Genomic DNA, 25188 nt, shown 5'->3' with positions numbered 1-25188 from the left:
ATACACGACTTACGCTATGTGACGCTCACATGTGATACACATAAAACAGGAGAGTGAATGCAAATAAAATTGAGTCTGATTATACAAGAGGGGTGCAATTGATTAAACAATCAAATATTTGCAAGGACAGAGCACAGTATAAATACTAGTGGTACACATAATGCAAAAATATCAAACTCCACTTTCTTAGTTCAAATTTCCTTTCTCCCAACACGTTTGCAGCAAACCATGAAAATCTTGAAAATATTTTTTGTTATTTTGCTGAACTTGCTTGTTTTTCATGGCCTAGTATGCAGAGCGATTTGGAGACATACATGGTTCAAGTCAAATATCCAGAAAGCCAATTTTCCACTCAATCGTCAAGAATGGATTTGGAGAGCTGGTACAAGTTTCTTTTGCCAAATACCATTGAAACCTCTGACTCAGATGAAAATGAAAAGCCACGTTAATATATTCATATCACAATGTTATCATAGGCTTTGCTGCTAGATTGTCAGTCAAGCAAGTGAAGGAAATGGAGAAGAAACCAGGCTTTTTATCTGCGTAGCCTCAGAGGATGTTGTCGTTAGACACTACTCATACTCCCAGTTTTCTTGGACTGCATCAGAACATTGGCTTGTGGAGGGATTCCAACTATGGAATAGGTGTGATTATTGGAGTCTTGGACACCGGGATTACCCCTGACCATTCTTCATTTAGCGATGAAGGAATGCCTCCTCCGCGTGCTAAATGGATGGGAAAGTGTGAATTGAACTTCACTACAAAGTGTAACAAAATTGGCGCGAGAACTTTCCTAATAAGAAGTGATTCATCGATAGATGATACTGTTATCCCTCCTGTATGAAGGTTAGCAAACCAGAAACAATAAATATGAAAATAAAAAATAGTATCCGAGTCCACAGAATTCACTGTGTGTCCTTAAGGAATTTAATCCCCTCACTATACCCGAGGTTAAGGATTATTTCCTCCCAAGATAAAACGGATAAACTATTAAAGAAGTAGCGGTACCTCAAACTTCAATAATTTCAGCGAACTCAAAAGCCAGCAACAAAATCACACAAAGACTCAACTTTGTTTGTAAGAAAATATATGCAGAAGAGGGAGAATTCAATGAATTAAAAATGAGAGAAAAATCCTCTATTTATAGACAACAAAGGGTAGTGTGAACAGGTGTTTATTGTGGCTTATCGAAAAAGTCACAATCCTTCACAAAAGTCACAACCTTTCACAAAAGTCGCAACTCTTTAAAAAAGTCACAATTTTTTGGAAAAGTCACAACTTTTCGAAAAGGTGACAACCTTTCATTTTCCATTAACACCTTTAAAACACAACAATCCCCCACATGAATGGGGAAATGACTATTGTTAAAACATCTGCATAAAAACTGTGTGATTTGTAAGTAAGAATTAATTGCATCTGGATAAGTAGGTTTCCCTTTAAACTTTTCGTAGTGAACATATATCGGATATACTCGGTCAATCGGTACATTTGATATCTTTGAACCGTCGAGATTTGGTGTATACCTAGACAACATAAGTCACACAATCAACCCTTTAAGTGTTTTTGGTTCTCATTGTTTTGTTCGTTTCAGCCATGAACACTTCTTGGTTCATAAATGCGTAGAGAACTGGCCTTACCGGATTCTCCTTGAAGCGACTTACACTTCACACTTACATAGGTGATATCTAAATGTGTTATCCCATAGAAACACCATTTGATATGCCCTGTATCAAACTTAGATATCATTAAAAGTTCCTAATGCCTTATCCTTGTTACTGAACATTGTCGCATCATGAGAATGGATCATAAAAATTATTTTGACAATGTTGAACCGTCATCAATGACTTTATTTGATCTCCTTGAACCTAGATCTTGGGATCTCCAGTCTTCTAGGTAGAGTTACCGCCACGATGATTTGTCCTCGGCCATAGTCCCATTCCCTTTGATGATCGCTCAACTCCCTCTCTAGTTAGGCCTTTTATAAGTGGATCCGAGATATTATCTGTCACGCCCCGGGAGGGTACCCTAGACGTAACCGGCACTCAGAAACCATTTCTGGCTCCCAAGCGAACCACATAGTCTGATCACACATCCGTTCATTCATTCATTCAGCGGAGAGTTTAAAAATAAAGAGTAATTTAGCGGGCAACTCAAATAACCCATCCAACTCAAAGAATAAAGGCCATGGGCCAACAGATCAACTAAAATATTTGTCATTTAAAAAAATAGTTTGACAAGAAATACTCAAGGATAGAAATACTCAATCGACTCATCACTATCTGGTCTATGAAGCCTCTATTACTACTATCTAATTGGTGCCGATGACAAGTTCATGGCTACCTCAAATAAAAATAGAAAGGGCTAACTCGATGCAAGATTACATAAGAGGTGTCCTCCGAATGTAGGGGAGGACTCACCAATACGCTGAGTGTGTATAGATCCTCAATGGTGCTCCTATTGACGATCTCTTAAACCTGTCTCTGCATCATGAAATGATGCAGGTCCAAATGGACGTCAGTACGTGGAATGTACGAGTATGTAATATGACAGAATGAAACATACCTCAAGGAAGAATAACATCGGATCAACCATCTCGAATCAGAAAGGTAGGAGAGACTCACATAAGACGTCATAAATCTAAAGTAAGAATACATTTCTAGACAAAGACCAATCACACATCATACAATCCAATCTAATCATACACGATACAGTTCAATCAAATCATATATTATCCGATTCAATCCAATCGTATACAATCGGTTCAACCCGGTCATATACGATCTGATCCAATCCAGTCATATATCCTTCCATTCAACCCAATCAACCTATCATCTAATCCAATCCAGTCCAATCGTACACTATCAAATCACAATTCATCTAATCAAATCCGATCAATGCAATCAACTCACAATCAACTCAAAGGGCTCAACTCAATAAATATGCAAATTAAGTTATGCAATGTCTTACAATTCAACTCAATAATCAAATCCAATCTAGTCACATATCATTCTATTCAATCCAATCACAATTCATCTATTCCAATTCGACCATATACAATCTACTCAGCATTCAACTCAACAATCAGCTCAAAGGACTCAACTCAGTAAATATGCAAATTAAATTATGCAACGCTTTACAATTCAACTCAAAGGACTCAACTCGTACATGTATACATCACAACTCACTCAATGTCCTAAGTCCAACAAGAATAGTTTAGACAGGACTAACTCATAAGCCACTTAACTCAACTGACTCGGAGCACTAACAAGGCCTAAATGGGAGTTTCTCTTAACCGACAACCATCACTTATGAGCCAGTGAAAGTACAACAAACCGACGTTGTTGCCGCGTCCGTTCATACTTTGCCAGGGTATGAACGAATCAACCAATCATGGATCCAATCCAACCAAGTCCTATAATGTCAGGACAAATCTCTCGGGGAAGCATCCGACTTTAACAGTTCAATCCCCCCTACGTTTGGCAACATAGGTATTGGGTTCGAGTATGGACTATACTCTTGCCCAATTCGGTGCTCGATACTCCTCCCATGACTCCATGCTCATAAAACTCCTCCAATCATCTCAAACAAGCCCTCACGGCTAGTTTCATGTGGTACATTGCCACCTCATCAACTCTGTTCTCATTTCAACTCAATCAAGTCTCATTGGACCTTCTTTCAAATCGACTCATCTCAAATCATCAAACTCTTTTCTTTAAAAATTTATACAATCTCAACTCAATGAATGCAGAAAATATTATGCACATTAAAATATAATTTCAACTCTTCAACTCAAACTGAAAATGGATACTTTAATGTAAAAATACTCAACTCACTTAAAGGCTCCTCATACTCAACTCATACTTAAACTCCTTTCTAAATCAAAGATGAAACTAATAGTTTATGCAAAAAGGTTCACAAATAATTTATTTAAAACTCCTTCTCAAAAGATCCTTTATTTCCAAAATACTCATAAGACTCCAATCAACTCAGATTATGCAAATCACATATCACATAATCACATTAGACTCCAATCTGCTCCATCACATAACATCCTCATCAATACACCTCTTCATCAATCATTCTACACATATTAAATAAGCACCATTCACGTCATCACTCACATCGTCATCAAAACATCATCATCACATCATCATCATATATTATCATTCACATCAATCATCAAACATTATCATCAAATCATTGTCAAGTATTATTTTCACATCGATCATCAAACATCTACTCCAAAAATCCTTATTTTTGTCCTATGTTCATTTTATAGAAGCAAAGGGGCATTCTTAACTAACCAATTCATTCTTTTCATTCCAATCAATACATATATATATACACACAACTATCCATCTCAACCTCAAGACATTTGTGACAAGAAACCTCATCTTGGGTTCATGTGAATGAAGCATGAACCCATACTCTCAACAAAACTCAACTCAAGAATATCGTCAACATCTATAAATCTATATACAAAGGTACATTTGAAATCAATAATATAAAAGATAACTATTTAGTAACTCAAGTCATTAAAACATCAATCAACTAATAGTACTTAAAAACATTCTATAGTTAGGAAAACTTTCAAGAAAACCTTCTTAGAAGGTTCAACTCTTTCACAACTCCTATCCAACACATCTATGGGCATATGGAAGAACTAAATCCATATTTTAGGTTAGCCTTACATACCTTAGTGAAGACTTGAAGAAAACCTTGATGTTGGGTCTTCAATGGAGGACTCAAATCTTGAAGCTCTTGGACTCTTTTGTTGGAAATGGAGAAGAAGAAGAAGAGAGAGAGAGGAACCCCTAGGGCTTTTATAGAGAGAGAGTGGGGGCTGAAAAATGATCCTAAAATGGTCTATGGTGATACATATATAATTTGGGACAATTCCCAAATTGCCCCTTCTTAAAAGTTCTGAAAAATAGGTAAAAATACACCTGGCGCGATAGTGGCGCGTCGCGCCCTTGCAGCGCCAGGCTAATTACACCTAAAACCTGCACACCTCGTAGTGGCGCGCCGCGCCAAGGACCAAACTACTGAGGCACATTCTTGGCGCGATAGTGGCGCGTCGCGCCCTTACGGCGCCAAGGCCAATATTTTCTGGGTTCTGGAAATTGGCTTGGAAAACCCTGCACACCTTATAGTGGCGCGTCGCGCCAGAGCCCAAACTACTGAGGCATGTTTCTGGCGCGATAGTGGCGCATCGCGCCACTGCGGCGCCAAGCCCAGTTTTCCAGCAATTGCAACCCAGGCCTGAAAATCTCTGTTGTACTAGTCTGTAGTAAAATGGCTATAACTTTTGACTCCGAACTCCAAAAATTGAAATTTTGGTGGCGTTGGAAAGAAGACTCAAAGACCTATAATTTGGTAGGTCGTGGGACATCCAGTTCTTTATATTCTAGGATATATAGTCGTTTGAAGTTGACCCCTATACTAACTCATCCGAAAACTTAATCGATTGGAGTTCTTTGGACTCGACTTGGTGTTAGAGATCCCTCATGACCCCTAAACACATCTAACACACTTCTAATATCTAGGAATTAATCCTAACTCATGTGTAAAATTACAAGTCCTCCGGTCCAAGTCTACACCCACGTGAAGAAATACTCAAATCTTAGTGAAAAATTTTGGGGGGGTGTTACATTATCTTTTGAATTTACATAGTCAATTGTGATAATTCCACTAGAGAGTAGTTGCCTAATGGTATTATGTCTTTGTCGTATGTGATGAGACTTACCGTTATACATAACGCTCCAGCTCTTCCTATTGCAGCTTGACTATCACAATGTATGCATATAGAAGCCATTGGTTTGGGCCAAAATGGAATATCTTCTAAGAAATTCCGGAGCCATTCTGCTTCTTCACCAACCTTGTCTAAGGCTATAAACTCAGACTCCATTGTAGAGCGAGCTATACATGTTTGTTTAGAAGATTTCCAAGACTCCGCTCCTCCACCAATGGTGAAAACGTATCCACTAGTGGACTTAGTTTTAGTTGACCCAGTAATCCAATTTGCATCACTATATCCTTCAACAACTGCTGGATATTTATTGTAATGCAAAGCAAAGTTTTGAGTATATTAGAAATAACCCAAAACTCGTTTCATTGCCATCCAATGATTTTGGTTGGGATTACTGGTGTATTGACTCAATTTACTTATAGCACAAGCTATGTCTGGCCGTGTACAGTTCATAATGTACATCAAACTTCCCAACACTCTTGAATAATCCAACTGAGCTTGACTTTCACCTTTATTTTTAGCAAGATCAAGGTTCACATCAATTGGTGTTTTTGCACTTTTGAAGTTTAAGTACTTGTATTTTTCAAGTACCTTTTGGATATAATGAGTTTGAGACAATGCTAGACCTTGAGGAGTTTTGTAAATTTTAATTCCCAATATCAAATCGGCAACTCCTAGATCTTTCATATCAAATTTACTAGAAACCATACGCTTAGTAGTATTTATGTTTGCAATGTCGTTACTCATTATTAGCATATCATCCACATATAAACAAACAATGACAACTTTGTTTGGAGTATCTTTAATGTAAACACATTTATCACACTCATTAATCTTAAATCCATTTGTCAACATGGTTTGGTCAAACTTCGCGTGCCATTGTTTGGGTGCTTGTTTTAGTCCATAAAATGACTTGACAAGTTTACAAACTTTATTTTCTTTACCAGAAACCACAAAGCCCTCGGGTTGTTCCATGTAAAGTTCTTCCTCCAATTCTCCATTTAAGAAAGCTATTTTTACATCTATTTGATGAATTTCAAGGCCATATACTGCAGCTAGTGCAATTAACATCCGAATGGATGTAATCCTAGTTACAGGTGAGTATGTATCAAAATAATCAAGGCCTTCTTTCTGTCTAAATCCTTTGACGACAAGTCTTGCCTTATATTTGTCAATAGTTCCATCAGCTTTTATTTTTCTTTTGAAAATCCATTTTGAACCCAAAGCTTGTTTCCTGGAGGAAGATCAACCAATTCCCAAGTATGGTTGCTCAAGATTGAATCAATCTCACTATTGACAACCTCTTTCCAAAAAGATGAGTCCGCAGAGGACATAGCTTCTTTGAATGTTTGAGGCTCATTTTCAAGAAGAAATGTTACAAAATCAGATCCAAATGAAGTAGATGTCCTTTGATGTTTACTTCGCCTTGGATTCTCTTTATTAGGTACATTCTCCTTTGGTTCTTCTCGAGCTCGTTTAGACCGTTCACTAGATACTTCAAATCTAGTTTTATACGGATAGATATGTTCAAAGAATTCAACATTATCTGATTATATTACCGTATTCTCATGAATATCCTGATGTTCGGACTTGTGAACCAAAAATTGACATGCTTTACTATTTGTAGCATATCCAATGAAAACACAGTCCACAGTCTTAGGTCATATTGTGACTCTCTTAGGTTTAGGAACTTGGACTTTGGCTAGACACCCCCACACTTTGAAATATTTCAAGTTTGGTTTTCTTTCTTTCCATTTCTCATATGGAATAGACTGTGTTTTACAGTGGGGAACTCTATTGAATATTCGATTTGCTGTAAGGATGACTTTCCCCCACACGTTTTGTGGTAAACCTGAACTTATAAGTAATGCCTTCATCATTTCCTTTAAAGTTCGATTCTTCCTTTCTGCAATTCCATTTGATTGAGGTGAGTAAGGGGCAGTAGTTTGATGGATGATTCCATTTTCCAAACATATTTCTGCAAAAGGAAATTCATACTCTCCATCTCTATCACTTCTTATCATTTTTATCTTTTTATTCAGCTGATTTTCAACTTCAGTTTTGCATTGTCTAAATGCTTCTATTGCTTCATCCTTACTATTTAACAAATAGACAAAACAATATCTAGTGCAATCGTCAATAAAAGTTATAAAATACTTTTTCTACCACGAGTTGGTGTTGACTTCATATCACAAATGTCTGTGTGAATCAATTCTAAGGGACTGAAATTCCTTTCAACAGATTTATAAGGATGCTTAGCATACTTAGATTCAACACATACTTGATATTTTGATTTATTGCACTCAAATTTAGGCAATACATTTAAGTTAATCAGTTTTCGCAAGGTTTTATGATTGACATGTCCTAAACGTGAATGCCATAAATTATTTGACTCAAGTAAATAAGAAGAAGCTTGAACTTTATTATTATCAACAACCATTACATTTAGTTTGAAAAGACCCTCAGTAAGGTAGCCTTTTCCTAAATACATTTCATTCTTACTGACAACTACTTTGTCTGAAACTAGAACACACTTGAATCCATTTTTGATAAGAAGACTTGCAGAAACCAAGTTCTTTCTCATTTCTGGAACATGACAAACTTTGTTCAGCGTCACCACCTTGCCGGATGTCATTTTTAGGAATACTCTACCATATCCTTCAACCTTAGCCGTTGCAGAATTTCCCATATAGATAGTCGCATCAGGTGCGGCAGGGGAATAAGAAGCGAAGGCTTCTCGGACCGCACAAACATGCGACGTAGCTCCTGAATCAAGCCACCATTCTTTGGAATTTCCTACCAGGTTACATTCAGTCATCATTGCACATAAGTTTTCAATATCCCCATTTATATCAACCATATTGGCTTGACCTTTCTTCTTTTCCTTCTTGGGAGCACGACATTCCACAGCCTTATGTCCAGTTTTTCCACAGTTGTGGCAGTCTCCTTTGAACTTCTTTTTGCTAGGATAGTTCTTTGGTCCAAAAGGTTTTTTTTCCTCTTTTTTGATTTATTTGGACCATCCTCAACAATATTTGCTCCCATAATTGTTGAGTTTCCTCTAGCCTTCTTTTCGGCAGCCTTATTGTCTTCCTCGATCCTAAGACGAACAATCAAGTCTTCAAGAGTCATCTCCTTTCACTTGTGTTTCAAATAATTTTTGAATTCTTTCCATGAAGGAGGTAGTTTTTCAATAAACACTGCTACTTGAAATTGTAACACCCCCCAAAAATTTTCCCTAAGATTCGGACCTTTCTTGTATACGTGTAGGGTCAAACTTATTTATTATGAAGCATATGCATGAGTTAGGATGATTTACTAAGTAACTAAAGATTGTTAGAGGTGAGGTGGGGTCATGAGGGACCCTTAGAGCCAAGCTAAGTCCGCAAGGATTCGTCTTGGGTAAGTTGTTGAAGGAGTTTGTATAAGGGGTCGACTTCCAACGACTATATCATTTGAAATATGAGGATCTGGGTGGCCCACAACCTATTAAATTAAAGGTCATTGAGTCTTCCTTTCAACGCCACTGAGAATGTAGTTTTTGGAGTTTGGAGTCAAAAGATATGACGATCCTAAGATGGACGGGGGCTGCAGGAATTTCAAGCCTGGGTTGTAACTACAGGAAACCTGGGCTTGGCGCTGCAGTGGCGCGACGCGCCACTATCGCGCTAAGAACATGCATCAGTAGTTTGTTCCTTGGCGCGGTGCGCCACTATTAGGTTTAGCAGGATTTTCAAGCCTATTTTCTAGAACCCAGAAAATATGGCCTTGGCGCTGTAAGGGCGCGACGCGCCACTATCGCGCCAAGAACATGCCTTAGTAGTTTGGTCCTTGGCGCGGTGCGCCACTAACAGATGTGCAAGTTTTAGGCCTAATCGACCTGGCGCTGCAATGGCGCAATGCGCCACTTTCGCGTCAGGAGCGTTTTAGCCTATTTTTTCAGAATTTTTGAGAAGGGGCAATTTGGAAATTGTCCCAAATTATATATACATAGCCTTGGGACGTTTTGGGGATCATTTTCAGTCCCACACTCTCTCTCTAAAAGCCTTAGAAATCTCTCTTCTTCTTATTCTTCTTCTTCTCCATTTCCAACAAGGATTTGTTCCAAGACCTTCAAGATTCAAGCTTCCCATTGAAGGCACAACAACAAGGCTTTCTTCAAGTCTTCTCTAAGGTATGTAAGGCTACTCAAAATATGGGTTGAGTCCACCCATGTGCCCTACACTTTCGTTGAGGTTAAATGTCCATAAGAATGGAGTTCCTTGATAGGCTTATGTCCAAATGAGTCTTGTCATCTATTAACTTGATTCTTGTTGTGTTGATGTTGTTGATGCTAAGAAATTTCTAAAATCTTCTTGTTAGCATGAGTCGATGGAGGTGGGTTGTTGAACATGCTTTATTGATGTTATTAACTATGTGGATTATGACAAAAATGCTAATTTCCTTAAATATGTTGTTTATCTTGAATTGTTGATTTAAAGCCTTGGAGTTGTGGTGAGTCCCAAAAGATTTGTTAAATGAATAGAGGAACGATTGGATAGATTTGTATGTTGTTATAAATGCATATTTAATCTACTCTTGAAAAATATGATTGGGGATCAATCGGATTGTATGACTTGGGATAGGTTTGATGGTGATAGAGTTGATGAGTTGACAAGGTTGTAATAAAACTTATCGATATGATTTGATTGAGTTGATTGGATGGAGTTTTATGAGCATTGAGTCTTGGGAGGAGTATCGAGTACCGAATTGGGCAAGAGTATGGTCCATATTCAAACCCAATAACTACGTCGCCAAATATAGGAGGGGATTGAACCATTAAAGTCGGATGCTTCCCCAAAATTTTTGTCCTGACATTATAGGACTTGGTTGGATTGGATTCATGATTGGTTGATTCATTCATACCCTGGCAAAGTATGAACGGATGTGGCAACAACATTAGTTTGTTGTACTTTCACTGGCTCATAAGTGATGGTTGTCGGATAAGAGAAACTCCCATATAGGTCTTGATAGTACTCTGAGTTGTATTGGGTTGAGTTGTATGTGATTGGTCTCGTCTAAACCATATTCTTGCTTAGACTTAGGACGCTTGTTGAGTTGTATTTCTTTCTGAGTTGAAATTCTCGAGTTGATTTGGTCTTTCTGATATTGTTTCATTCGACCATTTTACATATTCGTACATTCCACGTACTGACGCCATTTGGCCTACATCATTTCATGATGCAGAGACAGGTACTAAAGATCATCAACCGGCGCACCGTTAAAGATCTACACACTCCCAGCTAGTTGGTGAGTCCTCCTAGCTTCCGGAGGATGTTGAGTTTCTTGTATAGTTTCGTGTTGTTTCCTTTATTTTGATTGTTGGTAGCCATGGTCTTGTCATTGGCACCTCCTAGATTGTTGATAGAGGCTTCATAGACCAGAGTATAGAAATGTTGAATTGTCCTTTTGAGTAGTTCTTCTGTAACTGTTTGTTGACTTGATAGTTATTTGGCCTTTGCCCCTAAATTATGAATAATACTTCATTGAATGAGTCTTCTGCTGAGAGAATGTGTTTGAATGAATGTGCGACTGAACCAGGTGTTTCACTTGGAAGCCAGAAATGGCTTTCGAGTGCCGGCCACGCCTAGGGTACCCTCCCGGGGCGTGACAAAAATATCCCATTTATGACCATACCTACAATGGATAATTTAAAATCACTACTATATTCAACAATTTTATCAATATAACTATTGAATTTGATCATACCTTCTACCAGGATATCATGAATAATGACATGTAATTCTTGGACTTGAGACATCACAGTCTTGCTATCAACCATCTTATAGTCCAAAAATTTTGCAGTCACAAACTTCTTTAGGCCCGCATCTTCAGTTTTGTATTTCTTTTCAAGAGCATACCAGAGCTCTTTAGATGTTTTACAAACACTGAAGACGTTATACAAGCCATCTTCCAATCCATTGAGTATGTAGTTCTTGCAAAGGAAATCAGAATGTGTCCATGCCTCAAACACAATAAACTTTTCGTTGTCAGGAGTTCCTTCTTCTAACACAGGAACATCTTCATTTATAAATTGTTATAGACTGAGTGTAGTCAGATAGAAGAACATCTTTTGCTTCCAACGTTTGAAGTCAATACCAATAAACTTTGCAGGCTTTTCTGCAGTAGCCATTGCTGTAGAAACTGGTGTTCTACTGGTTGAAGGCATTGTGTTTGCTTCAAAACTTGATACATTTGTATCACCCATTCTGATTGACAAAATAAAAGTAGTGTTAAACAACAGAATAACCAAATAGGGATTTTTGTTAAACTCGATGAAGTTTTTATATTCTTCAAATCGAAAAGAAAAACAAAAACTTAATTAGCTTGATGAAGATTTTATTTCTTCGAACCAAGTTAATCACTGGAGTAGAAAGTCTTTCGATGAAGCAAAAATATACAACTTGTTTCTAGTTTAACGATGAAGTTTTTATGTTCTTCCAATCGTTAACCGAATGAATCTTGAACACTGATGAAGTTTTTATACTCTTCAAATCAGTACTAGATTCAAACAGAGTAGAAAATCATAAAAGTCCCTAATTGTTTCAATCTAATTGAAACCAAACAACAAGAACAAGAATTCTTATTGGATAAAAAGCTTTCTAGGAAAAAAGATATAAAACTATTGCCATTTTAAGCCCATTCTTGACACCAATAAAAAAATATTGAACCACCATCAATATTAATATATATATATATATATTTTCTTTCTGAAATATGAGCAGTCACGAAGTGCCTTTGTAAATTCTCATTCTTAGCAACAAAGTGCACTTGTTCCAAATTTCTTAAATACTAATTTCAATCCTTTGAAAGATACCAGTGACATTTGAAAAGCCACAAAAAAAATTACTAGTAAAATTAAATGACACAATTAAAAAAGTTTCTAGTGGCTTCACCACACAACTTTGCCACATTAACCATTTTTGTTGTCATTAAGATGTAATTTTCATAATGGAGATTATCAATGTTGATAATTATTAAATTCCTTAAGATTGTTATCCCTCCTGTATGAAGGTTAGCAAATCAAAAACAATAAATATAAAAATAAAAAATAGTATTCGACTCCACAGAATTTACTGTGTGTCCTTAAAGAATTTAATCCCCTCACTGTACCTGAGGTTAAGGATTATTTCCTCCCAAGATAAAACGGATAAACTATTAAAGAAGTAGCGGTACCTCAAACTTCAATAATTTCAGCGAACTCAAAAGCCAGCAACAAAATCACATAAAGACTCAACTTCGTTTGTAAGAAAATATATGCAGAAGAGGGAGAATTCAATGAATTAAAAATGAGAGAAAAATCCTCTATTTATAGACAACAAAGGGTAGTATGAACAGGTGTTTATTGTTGCTTATCGAAAAAGTCACAATCCTTCACAAAAGTCACAACCTTTCATAAAAGTTGCAACTCTTTAAAAAAGTCATAATTTTTTGGAAAAGTCACAACTTTTCGAAAAGGTGACAACCTTTCATTTTTCCATTAACATCTTTAAAATCCAACAGATACTGGGCATGCCACACACACCTCCAGCACAACTGCAGGAAGTTTTGGGAAAGGTGCCAATGTGTATGGGAACTCTAAAGGCACTGCAGTTGGGATTGCCCCTCTTGCTCACCTGGCCATTTATAGGGTTTGTGAATCATCTCATTGCTTGGAAAGTAACATTCCCGCTGCCATGGATGCAGCTATTGATGATGGAGTAGATATCCTATCAAGTTTTAGTGGTTTTACATCTTAGAGGCTTGTAGACGTCTGTTGTGGGTCTTGTAAGTCAGTTGTCACCATGTGGTCCCTGTTGTTAGTTGTGGTTTCCAAATAGTGGACTAGATGACCTTGTATTTTATTTCGTAACCTTCTGAGTTTTGCATTGCTTTTCTTTTGGTTTAGTTTGTCCATGAGGGCCCATGTGTATTGGTTAGTTTGGTTTTGGTTCGCTCAGTCAAGTAAGGCACCCGTTACTTGTCGCGCCTTCGTGGGTTTGGGGGAGTGAAAGTACTATCCCCCTAGGTCATTACGTAGATTTTGTAAAGGTTTTGGAAAAAAAAAGTGCCCGAAAATCATATCACAAAATAATTCATTGACTAACACACATGAAAAATTGAGAAAATCGCCTAATTTCTGTTGAGTAGCCCCTAGATGTTAAAAGGTTGGTGTGAATCATGGTGAGACTATACATACTCTTTTCCTAGGTCATTACGAAGGATCCTATAAAGGTTTTGGAAAAAAGTGCTCAAAAATCATATTACCAAAAAATTCATTGACTAACACACACGAAAAATTGAAAAAATTGCCTAATTCCTATTGACTGGACCCTAAATGCTAAAAAATGGCATGGATCATAGTGAGGCTATACTTACTGTTCCCCCAGGACATTACAGAGGGTCCTATAAAGGTTTTGGAAAAAGTGCCCGAAAAACATATTACCAAAAAATTCATTTACTAACACATACAAAAAACAGAGAAAATCGTCTAATTCATGTTGAATACTAAAAAAGAATTGGTGTGTATTATGGTGAGGGTATACATACTGTTCCCCCTAGGTTATTACAGAGGGTCCTGTAAAGAATTTGAAAAAAAAAGTGCTCGAAAATTATATCACCAAAAAATTCAATGACTAACACACGAAAAATTGAGAAAATGACCTAATTCTTGTTGAGTGACCCCTAAATGCTAAAGAATAAAGTGGATCATGGTTAGGCTATACGTGCTATTCCCCAGGTCATTATGGAGGATCCTATAAAGGTTTTGGAAAAAAGTATTTGAAAAACATAACACCAAAAAATTTATTGACTAATACACACAAAAAACTGAGAAAATCATCTAATTTCTGTTGAGTGACCCTAAATGCTAAAAAAAATAACATGGATCATAGTGAGACTACACGTACTGTGATTCTAGGTTATAATAGAGGGTCTTGTAAATATTTTGGAAAAAAAGTGCCTAAAAATCATATCACCAAATTTTCTTTTTCAGTAACACACACGAAAAACTGAGAAAATTACCTAATTTCTATTGAGTGACCCCTAAATGCTAAAAAATGACGTGGAACATGGTGATGCTATACATGTTGTTCCCGTAAGTCATTACAGAGGGTACTATAAATGTTTTTTAAAAAAAGTGCCAGAAAACTATGTTACCAAAAAAATTTAATGACTCATACACACAAAAAACTAAGAAAATTGTCTAATTCCTGTTTAGGGCCCCCAAAATTCTAAAGAAATGGTGTGGATTATGGTGAGGCTATACATATAGTCCCCCCATGTTATTACGGAAGGTTCTGTAAAGGTTTTGAAAAAAACGTACCCTGAAAACCATATCACCAAAAATTCATTGACTAACACATGAAAAAACTGAAAAAATTGCCTAATTCCTTTTGAGTTGCCCCTAAATGCTAAATAAATGATGTGGATTATAGTGAGACTATAGTACTATTCCATCAGGTCATTTCAGAGGGTTTTGTAAAGGTTTTGGAAAAAAGTGCTCGAAAAATATATCACCAAAAAATTTATTGACTAACACATACGAAAAATTGAAAAATCGTCTAATCCCTGTTGGTGGCCCCTAAATGCTAAAAAAATAGTGTGGATCATGCTGAGGCTATACGTTCTTCTCCCCTGGGTACTTACGGAGGGTCCCATAAATATTTTGAAAAAAATTGATCGAAAGTCATATCACCAAAATATTCATGAGCTAACATATAAAAATTGAGAAAATCACCCAATTCCATTGGTGCGGCCACTAAATGGTATGAATATGTCGTGGATCATGTCAATACTACACGTACTGCTTCTCCGAATACTTAAGAAAGGTCCCATAAATGTTTCGAAAAAAATTAACCGAAAGTCATATCACCAAAATATTTATGGGCTAACACATATGAAAAATGAGAAAATCGCATAATTCGCTTGTGCGGCCCCTAAATGCTATGAATGTGCCATGGATCGTGTCGTGGCTACACATACTTCTCCACTGAGTACTTACAATGGGTCTTATAAAGGTTTCGTAAAAAATTGATCGAAAGTTATTTCACCAAAACATTAATGGGCTAACACACACGAAAAATGAGAAAATCACCTAATTCCACTTGTGCGGCCCCTAAATACTATGAATGTGCTGTGGATCATGCTGAGATTACACATACTACAGCCCCGAGTACTTTCAGAGGGTCATATATAGTTTTTTGAAATAATTCACTGAAATTCATATCACCAAAATATTCATGGGCTAACACATACGAAAAATAAGAAAATTGCCTAATTACGCTTTTGCAACCCCTAAGTACTATGAATAGTACATGGATCATTCTGAAGCTACACGTACTTTTCCCTCGAGTGCTTATAGAGGGTCCCATAAAGGTTTCAAAAAAAATTAAACGAAAATTATATCACCAAAATATTCATGGGCTAACACTTACTGCTCCCCTGGGTCCTTACGGAGGTTCCCATAAAGGTTTCAATTTTTTTTTGACCGAAATCCATATCACCAAAATATTCATGGGTTAACATATACGAAAAATGAGAAAATTGCCTAATTCCGATTGCGCGGCCCCTATATACTATAAATATATCGTGGATCATGTCAAGGCTACACGTACTGCTTCTCTGGGTACTTACGAAGGGTTCCATAAAGATTTCGATTTTTTTTACCGAAAGTTATTTCACCAATATATTCATGGGTTAACACATGAAAAATGAAAAAAATGCATAATTCTGCTTGTACAACCCCTAAATGATATGAATGTGCCGTAGATCCTGCCAAACCTACACGTACTTCTCCCCCAGGTACTTACAAAGGTTCTCATAAAGGATTTATTAAAAAATTGACCTAAAGTAATATCACCAAAATATTCATTGGAAAACACACACGAAAAATGAGAAAATCGCTTAGTTTCGCTTGTGCGACCCCTAAATGCTATGAATACGGAGGGTCCTATAAAATTTTCAAAATAATTTTAACGAAAACCATTTCACCAAAATATTTATAGGCTAACACACATGAAAAATGAGAAAATCGCTTAATTTCACTTGTGCGGCTCATAAATGCTATGAATGTGCCGTTGATCGTGCAAAGGGGACACATACTGATCCCCTGGTTCTTACGGAGGTTCCTTAAAAGTTTTTGAACAAAATTAACCGAAAGTCATATCACCAAAATATTCATGGGCTGACGCATACAAAAAATAAGAAAATTGCCTTATTCCGATTGTGCGACCCCTAAATGCTATGAATATGTCGTGGATCGTGTCAAAACTACATGTACTGGCTCCTTCATTCTTATAGAGAATCCCATAAAGGTTTCGAAAAAAATTGACCGAAAGTCATATTAACAAAATATTCATGGGCTAACATATATGAAAAATAAAATAATTTCCCAACTTCGCATGTGCGTCCTCTAAATGCCATGAATATGCCATGGATCATGCTGAGGCTATACGTACTTCTCCCATGGGTACTTATGGAGGGTCTCGTAAAGGTTTTGGGAAAAAAATGATTGAAAGCTATTTCATCAAAATATTAACGGGCTAACACACACGAAAAATGAGAAAATCGCCTAATTTCACTTGTGTAGGCCTCTAAATGATATGAATATGTCGTGGATCGTACCGAGGATGCAATTACTTCTCCCATGGGTACTTACAGAGGGTCCCATAAAGATTTTAAAAAAAAATTGATCGAAAGTCATATCACCGAAACTCATAAGCTAACACACACGAAAAATGAGAAAATCATCTAATTCTGCTTTTACATCTCCTAAATGCTATAAATATGTCGTGGATCATGCCAAGGCTACACGTACTACTCCCGCGGGTGCTTATAAAGGATCCAATAAAGGTTTTGAAAAAAAATAACTAAAAGCCATATCACCAAAATATTCATAGGATAACATACAAGAAAAATGAGAAAATTGTCTAATTCTGCTTGTGCAGCCCCTAAATGCTATAAATATACTGTGGATTATGTCGAAGCCAGTTGTAATGCTCCCCTAGGTGATGACGGAGGGTACCATAAAGGTTTCAAAAAAAATTGACCGAAAGTCATATCTCCAAAAAAATCATGGGCTAACATACACGAAAAACTGAGAAAAAAGCCAAATTCCTGTTGAGTGGCTTCCAAATGCAAATAAAGGGGCATAGATCATGGCTAGGCTACACGTACTATTCCCCCAGGTCGTTACAGAGGGTCGTGTAAAGATTTTGCAAAAAGATTAACTGAAAGTCATGTAACCAAAAAAATCAAGCGCCAACACACACGAAATACTGAGAAAATCACTTAATTCTTGTTGAGTAACCCTTAAATGCTAAGAAAGTGGTCTGGATCATGCCGATGATACACGTACCATTTCCCTAGGTCATTATGGAGGGTCCTGTAAAAATTTTGCAAAACAATTTACAGAAAGTCATATCACCTAAAAATTAATGGGCTAACATAACGAAAAATTGAGAAAATTGCATAATTTCTGTTGAGTGGCCCCTAAATGCTAAGAAAGTGGTGTGGATCATGTTGAGGCTAAACATATTGTTTCTCTAGGTCGTTATAGAGGGTCCTATAAAGTAATTTTTTTATATTGACCGAAAGTCATATCACTAAAAAATTTATGGGCTAATATACATGAAAAACTGATAAAATCACTTAATTCTTGTTGAGTGGCCCCTAAACACTTAGAAAGTGACGTGGATCATGTTGAGACTACACATACTATCCTCCAGGTCGTTACGGAGGGTACTGTAGAGGTTTTTCCAAAAAAATAACCGAAAACCATATCACCAAAAAAATCATGGGCTAACACACAAGAAAAATTGAAAAAATCACCTAATTCCTGTTAAGTGACTCCTAAATGCAAAGAAAGTGGCGCGGATCATGCCGAGGCTACACTTACTGTTCCTCTAGGTTGTTACGAAGGGTCATGTAAAGGTTTTATAAAAAAGTTGATCGAAAGCCATATCTTTAAAAAATTAATGAGCTAACACGCACGAAAAATTGAGAAAATTGTTGAATTTATGTTGAGTGGCTCCTAATGCTAAGAAAGTAGCGTGGATTATGCTGATGCTACACGTACTTTTCTCCTAGGTCGTTACATAGGGTTTTGTAAAGGTTTTTCAAAACAATTGATCGGAATCCATATCACTAAAAAATTTATAGGCTAACACACACTAAAAACTGATCGAATCGCCTAATTCCTATTTAGTCACCCCTAAATGCTAAGAAAGTGGCGTCGATCATATTGAGGCTACGCATATTGTTCTCCAGATCATTACGAAGGATCCATTAAAGGTTTTGCAAAAAAATTGACTTAAAGTCATATCACCAAAAATTTTATGGGCTAATACACACGAAAAACTAAGAAAATTGCCTAATTTCCTTTGGGTGGCCTATATGCTAAGAAAGTGGCGTGAATCCTGCCAAGGCTACACATACTGTTTCCCAGGTCATTACGGAGGGTCCTGTAAAAGTTTTGCAAAAAAAGTTTATCGAAAATCATATCACCGAAAAAATCATGGGCTAACACACGAAATACTGAGAAAATTGCCTATTTCCTTTTGATTGGTCCCTATATATTAAGAAAGTGGCGTGGATCATACCGAGGCTACACGTCCTGTTCCCACGGGTCGTTACGGAGGGTCCTGTAAATGTTTTGCATAAAAATTGACCAAAAGTCATATCTCCAAAAAATTCACAGGTTAACACTCACGAAAAACTGAGAAAAATGACTAACTCCTATTGAGTGGCCCCTAAATGCTAAGAAAGTGGTGTGGATCATACCGAGGCTACACGTATTATTTCCTAGGTCGTTACAGAGGGTCTTATAAAGATTTTTCAAAAATATTGATCGAAAGTCATATCACCATAAAATTCACGGGCTAACACAAGAAAAATTGAGAAAATCGCTTAATTCCTATTGAGTGGCCCCTAAATGTTAAGAAAGTGACATGGATTATGGTGAGGCTATCCGTACTGTTCCACCATGTCATTACGGAGGATCCTGTTAAGGCTTTGAAAAAAATGCCCAAAAACCATATAACCAAAAAAATTATTGACTAACACACACGAAAAACTGTTCAATTAATTTCAACAAATTATTTTATAAAGGAAGAACGTTAAATGAAGAACTATAGTAAATGTGGGTAATGAAAAGTTGTTACTACCAAGTCAATTATCTCTCTAACAATCTATAAATAATCCTATCATCATATATTATTAAAAGTGTGCAAAATGAAGAACTATAGTAAATGTGGAAGCTAATTTCTACCAAGTTTGGCTACTACCTTTCACCAAAAATTGACTACTAATTTCAACAAATGTGGCTACCAATCCCACCAACATTTGATTTCCACATATACTTTGGCATAATAAGCTGTGACTTATCAGTGTGCCATGGTGTTTGCGTACACAAGAAAATTAGTTGTGTTACAAAGGATGATAGAGGACAAATAAATTGAGAAATTTGAAAGTTAATTTGCATATCACCTGAAATGCAGCGGAAGTAGTGTCAACTTTGATCCTTCTACCAGTAGGATTCTGTGAAACAATGCTCTAAATTTGACTTGAAGTTATCGTCATCCCACTCCAATTGGGTCCACCATCTTTGTGTCCCTTTTATTACTTTGATGTTGTTGGAGGTTTGAATAGAGAAAGGCAACTTCCTTATTTCATTGCAATGGATCACCTCAAGTTCCTCCAGGTGTTCCCAAGGCTCCCCCAACGTTCCTAATTTTGCTAAGTCAATCAAAACTAACTTCCAGACTCTTGGAATAGAGAGTGGCAACTTCCGGACGCTTGCACAGGATACAATCGTAATTTCTTCCAAGTGCTTGGGTACAGAAAAAGCTCCACCAACATTGAAAAGACATGTTAAACTTGAACTAGAATATGCAGTCGTTGTAGAAATTCATATTCATGTAGAATTTAAAATAAAATTTTCAATTGTGTAATGTTCATTTAATTATATTTCGTTAATGATTTCACTTTTATTTGTGTTATCCATTATTATGTAAATATGTAATATTGCTAGCAATTTATAATATTTAAAAAATTATGATATAAAATAATTTTATATTAAATGAATATAAAAGAAAACAATATGAAAATTATATATAGTGAATGTTTTAGAAAGAATTTTGTTTTATGAAATAAGAAAATATAAATGAAATAAAAACTAATAATATAATAATAAAATGAGAGAAAAAGATTCATTTTTGGTGTAAAGTTTGGTAGAGTGGGTTGGAGAATACTGTTGATAGCAAATTTGACGTAAAATTTGGTGTTTAGGTTGGAGATGCCCTTAGATTCTATATTTCCCAAAATAAATTCTAGAAAAGTTAAAAGGGCAGCCCGGTGCACTAAAGCTTCCGCTATGCGCGGAGTTCGGGGAAGGGCCTGTCCACAAGGGTCCATTTCTGCCAGAGGCTGTTTCCAAGGTTTAAACCCGTGACCTCCTGGTCACATGACATCAACTTTATCAGTTACTCCAAGGCTCTTCTTTGTGGCAGCAAATTCTAGAAAAGTATGTAAATTAAATTGGACATACATAAGACTCATTAGTCCATCATCATATCATATCATATTATACTAAAAGTGAGAAGGTTCTAAGTTCAAAGTTGGATTACAAAAATGTTTTTTACTAATTATTCTTAAAAAAATTAAAATATGTCTTTCATTTACTTTTAAAAATTAAATTATAAATTAATGGACTTTTAAACAAAAAACGTGCAGTTGAGTATATACATTGAATTTGATTGTAGAAAGTTGTTCCATATTCCCCACATTTATTGGGTTTTCAATTGCTTAGTTATTATTTGTGATTTGTTTAATTCCTTTCATCTTCCATGGAAGTAATATCCTATCACATGACCTTTTTATATTCATAATAGGATTATAAATTTGGACAGAAAAAACTATACCATTCAATCACCTAATCAAATGGTCTATCGAACTTAAAGTAAAACTCTTCTGATCAGTTCTATATTTACAACTTCTAAAAGCTTTTCATCGTCACGCATTCATCACCTATTTCCTCCTTTTGGGGCTTCTAGAGCAGGTTTGTCAAATGAAATTACCAAAATATAAGTTATCAATGAAAACAATCATCATTCATCAAATTGAGTAGTTAAAACTTCTAGAGCAGGTTTGTCAATGTCAATTGCCCAAATGTAGTTAAAACTTACAGCTTTGCAAGTGGACATTTGTTCTTAATTAAGAAGTAGTTAATTTATGAGAATCAAGCTTTGTAACATGGTCAGTAACACTAATCATTTCTAGGAAAAGGTTCAATTTGACTAACTAATTCACCTTACCATCCTTTCTTTTTTCTTTCTTTCTTAATTGTTCCTTCAACTTTAGTTCTTTTATCACACAAAAACACTATTAAACAATCAAATATTTGCAAGGCCAGAGCACACTAAAAATACTAGCAGTACAGATAATGCTAAAATATCAAACTCCACTTTCCTAAGTGTACATCATTAGTTCAAATTTCCTTTCTCCCTACACATTTGCAGCAAGCCATGAAAATCTTCAAAATAGTTTTTGTTATTTTTGCTGTACTTGGTTGTTTTTCATGGCCTAGTACGCAGAGTGATTTGGAGACGTACATAGTTCAAGTCGAGTCTCCAGAAATCCAAATTTCCACTGAATCGTCAAGAATTGATTTGGAGCTGGTACAAGTCTTTCATGCCAAAGACCATAGCAACCGCTGGCTCAGATGAAAAGCTGTAGTTGATATATTCGTATCATAATGTGATCATAGCCTTTTCTGCAAGATTGTCAGTGAAGCAAGTGAAGTAAATGGAGAATAAACCAGGCTTTATATCTGCGTGGCCTCAGAGGATATTGTCCTTGCTCACTACACATACTCCGAGTTTTCTTGGATTGAAACAGAACGTTGGCTTGTGGAGGGATGCCAACTATGGAAAAGGTGTGATCATTGGAGTCTTGGACACAGGAATTACCCCTGACCATCCTTCATTTAGCGATGAAGGAATACCTCCTCCGCCTGCTAAATGGAAGGGCAAGTGTGAATCGAACTCTACTACTAAGTGTAACAACAAGCTCATTGGCTAGAGAACTTTCCTAATAAGCAGTGATTCACCAATAGATATACTGGACATGGCACACACACCTCCAGCACAGCTGCAGGAAGTTTTGTGAAAGGTGCCAATGTGTATGGGAACGGTAAAGGCACTGCGGTTGGGATTGCCCCACTTTCTCACCTGGCCATTTATAGGGTCTGTGAATCATCTCATTGCTTAGAAAGTGACATTCTAGCTGCCATGGATGCAGCTATTGATGAAGGAGTAGATATCCTGTCTATTTCCATTGAAAGAAGTAGCAGGTCATTCCATGAAGACCTCATTGCAATCGGGGCATACCGTGCAGCGAAAAGAGGTAATCTTGTAAGTTGTTCTGCTGGTAATAGTGGTCCATACTATAGCACCTTATTAAACGATGCTCCGTGGATTCTGAAAGTAGGTGCAAGCACTCTTGACAGGAAACTCAAGGCCACCGTTAAGCTTGGAAACCAAAAAGTATTTGAGGGTGAATCAGCATTTCATCCAAAGGGTCACAATTTGGAATTTTCCCCTTTGTTTGATACTACATGGAGTGCATCCGATTCTTCAAGCCCTTATTGCGGACCAGGTACTCTGAATGACCCTGAAATTAAAGTCAAAATTGTTTTGTGCATGGTATACGGTGGTTCTTCCATTATTGAAAAAGGACAAGCTGTAAAGGATGCTGGAGGTGTTCGCATGATTATCTTTAGTATACCTGAGTATGGTTTCACTAAGTTTGCTGATCCTCACGTCCTTCCGGCTCTGTATATTACCTACAAAGACAGAATGGAAATATTTGACTACATGAACTCAACGTCAAAACCTATTGCAAGAATTTCGTTCCAAGGAACAATAGTCGGAGATAAAGATGCTCCGGTGGTTGCTGCATTTTCTTCTCGAGGACCAAGCTTAGCTAGTCCTGGAATCTTGAAGCCTGATATTATTGGTCCCGGTCTTAACATTCTTTTTGCTTGGCCTACCTCCGTTGACTACAACAAATACACAAAATCTACCTTCAATTGTTTATCGGGCACCTCCATGTCTTGTCCTCACCTCAGCAGAGTAGCAGCATTGCTGAAAAGCGTGCACCCGACTTGGTCCCCTGCAGCTATAAAATCAGCAATCATGACAACTGTTAACACAGTGAACCTCGCCAACAATCCCATCTTAGATGAAAGGCTCCTTCCAGCTAACATCTTCGCCATTGGTGCAGGACATGTCAATCCATCAAGAGCTAATGATCCAGGACTAATCTACGACACCCAATTTAAGGACTAACTGCCTTACTTGTGCGGTTCAAATCGACAGGTGGGAAGCATCCTGCAAACAAAGTGGATTGTAAGGAAGTGAAACACATTCCTGAAGCTCAATTAAACTATCCTTCATTCTCCATCAAACTGGGGGAGATTTCTCAGACATATACAAGAACAGTGACTAACGTCGGGGAAGCTAAATTGTCTTACAGTGTAGAAATAGATTCCCCACCCGGAGTCACTGTGATTGTTAAGCCCTCTACGCTGAAATTCTTCAAGTTGAACCAGAAGTTGAAACACCAAGTGACGTTTATGAGAATAGATAATAGCACAAACAGTGGCATTGCTCAAGGATTCTTGAAATGGACTAGTAAGAAGCCCAATCGCAGTTGTGCTACAGCCTACACTTGGTTTCTAGTTTTATTTTTCTTCTCATTTAAGTAATTGGAACAGTGTATAACAAACCTATATTAGTGGTTTGAATAGAATCGTTGAATAATATGTTTCAAAAGTATTCACATTATATTTGGCGATATAATTCGTTGTTCTTTGAAATTAATTTGCACATGTTACATTTTTACCTGTATGAGTTCAACAATATCAAATGTTACTACATGAATTAGTACCAAAAAAAAGGGCAGCTCGGTGCACTAAGCTCCTGCTATTTGCGAGTTTGGGGAAAGGTCGGATCACCAGGATCTATTATACGCAGTCTTGCCCTGCATTTTTGCAAGAGATTATTTCCACGGCTCGAACCCGTGACTTCCTGGTCACATGATTTACATGAATTAGTACAAATAGTAATAATTCTGAAATTGTTCTTGTTAGTTCTATAAAGGCATAGTTTAACCCTTGAGCTTGTAGTCAAATCTCTTTGACATATCCCTCCTTCACGAGTATCAATTTACATGTCAAATGATTCACAATGTGTATCTAATATACACCACTTAATGTTATGTGAAGCTCGCGCATAATACACATAAGAAAGGAGAGTGAATGCAAAACTCATGTTTTTGGGAAATCATGTTCATTTTAATTTTCTATTTTGTTCTCTTCTTCTTTTTCTTCTTCTTCTTCTTTTCCATCCGGTGTCCGACAC

General features: G+C 36.8%; 1 pseudogene; it reads left to right on the top strand.

The window, feature by feature from the left end:
* The first annotated feature begins 290 nt into the window (after positions 1–290).
* LOC129889704 (subtilisin-like protease 4) lies at positions 291–24533 on the top strand (annotated as a pseudogene).
* The last annotated feature ends 655 nt before the right edge of the window (positions 24534–25188 follow it).

The sequence above is a fragment of the Solanum dulcamara genome, chromosome 5, assembly GCF_947179165.1.
Source record: "Solanum dulcamara chromosome 5, daSolDulc1.2, whole genome shotgun sequence".
NCBI lineage: Eukaryota > Viridiplantae > Streptophyta > Magnoliopsida > Solanales > Solanaceae > Solanum > Solanum dulcamara.
Note: the sequence above shows the minus strand (reverse complement) of the source record. Positions and strands in the feature narration are given on the sequence as shown.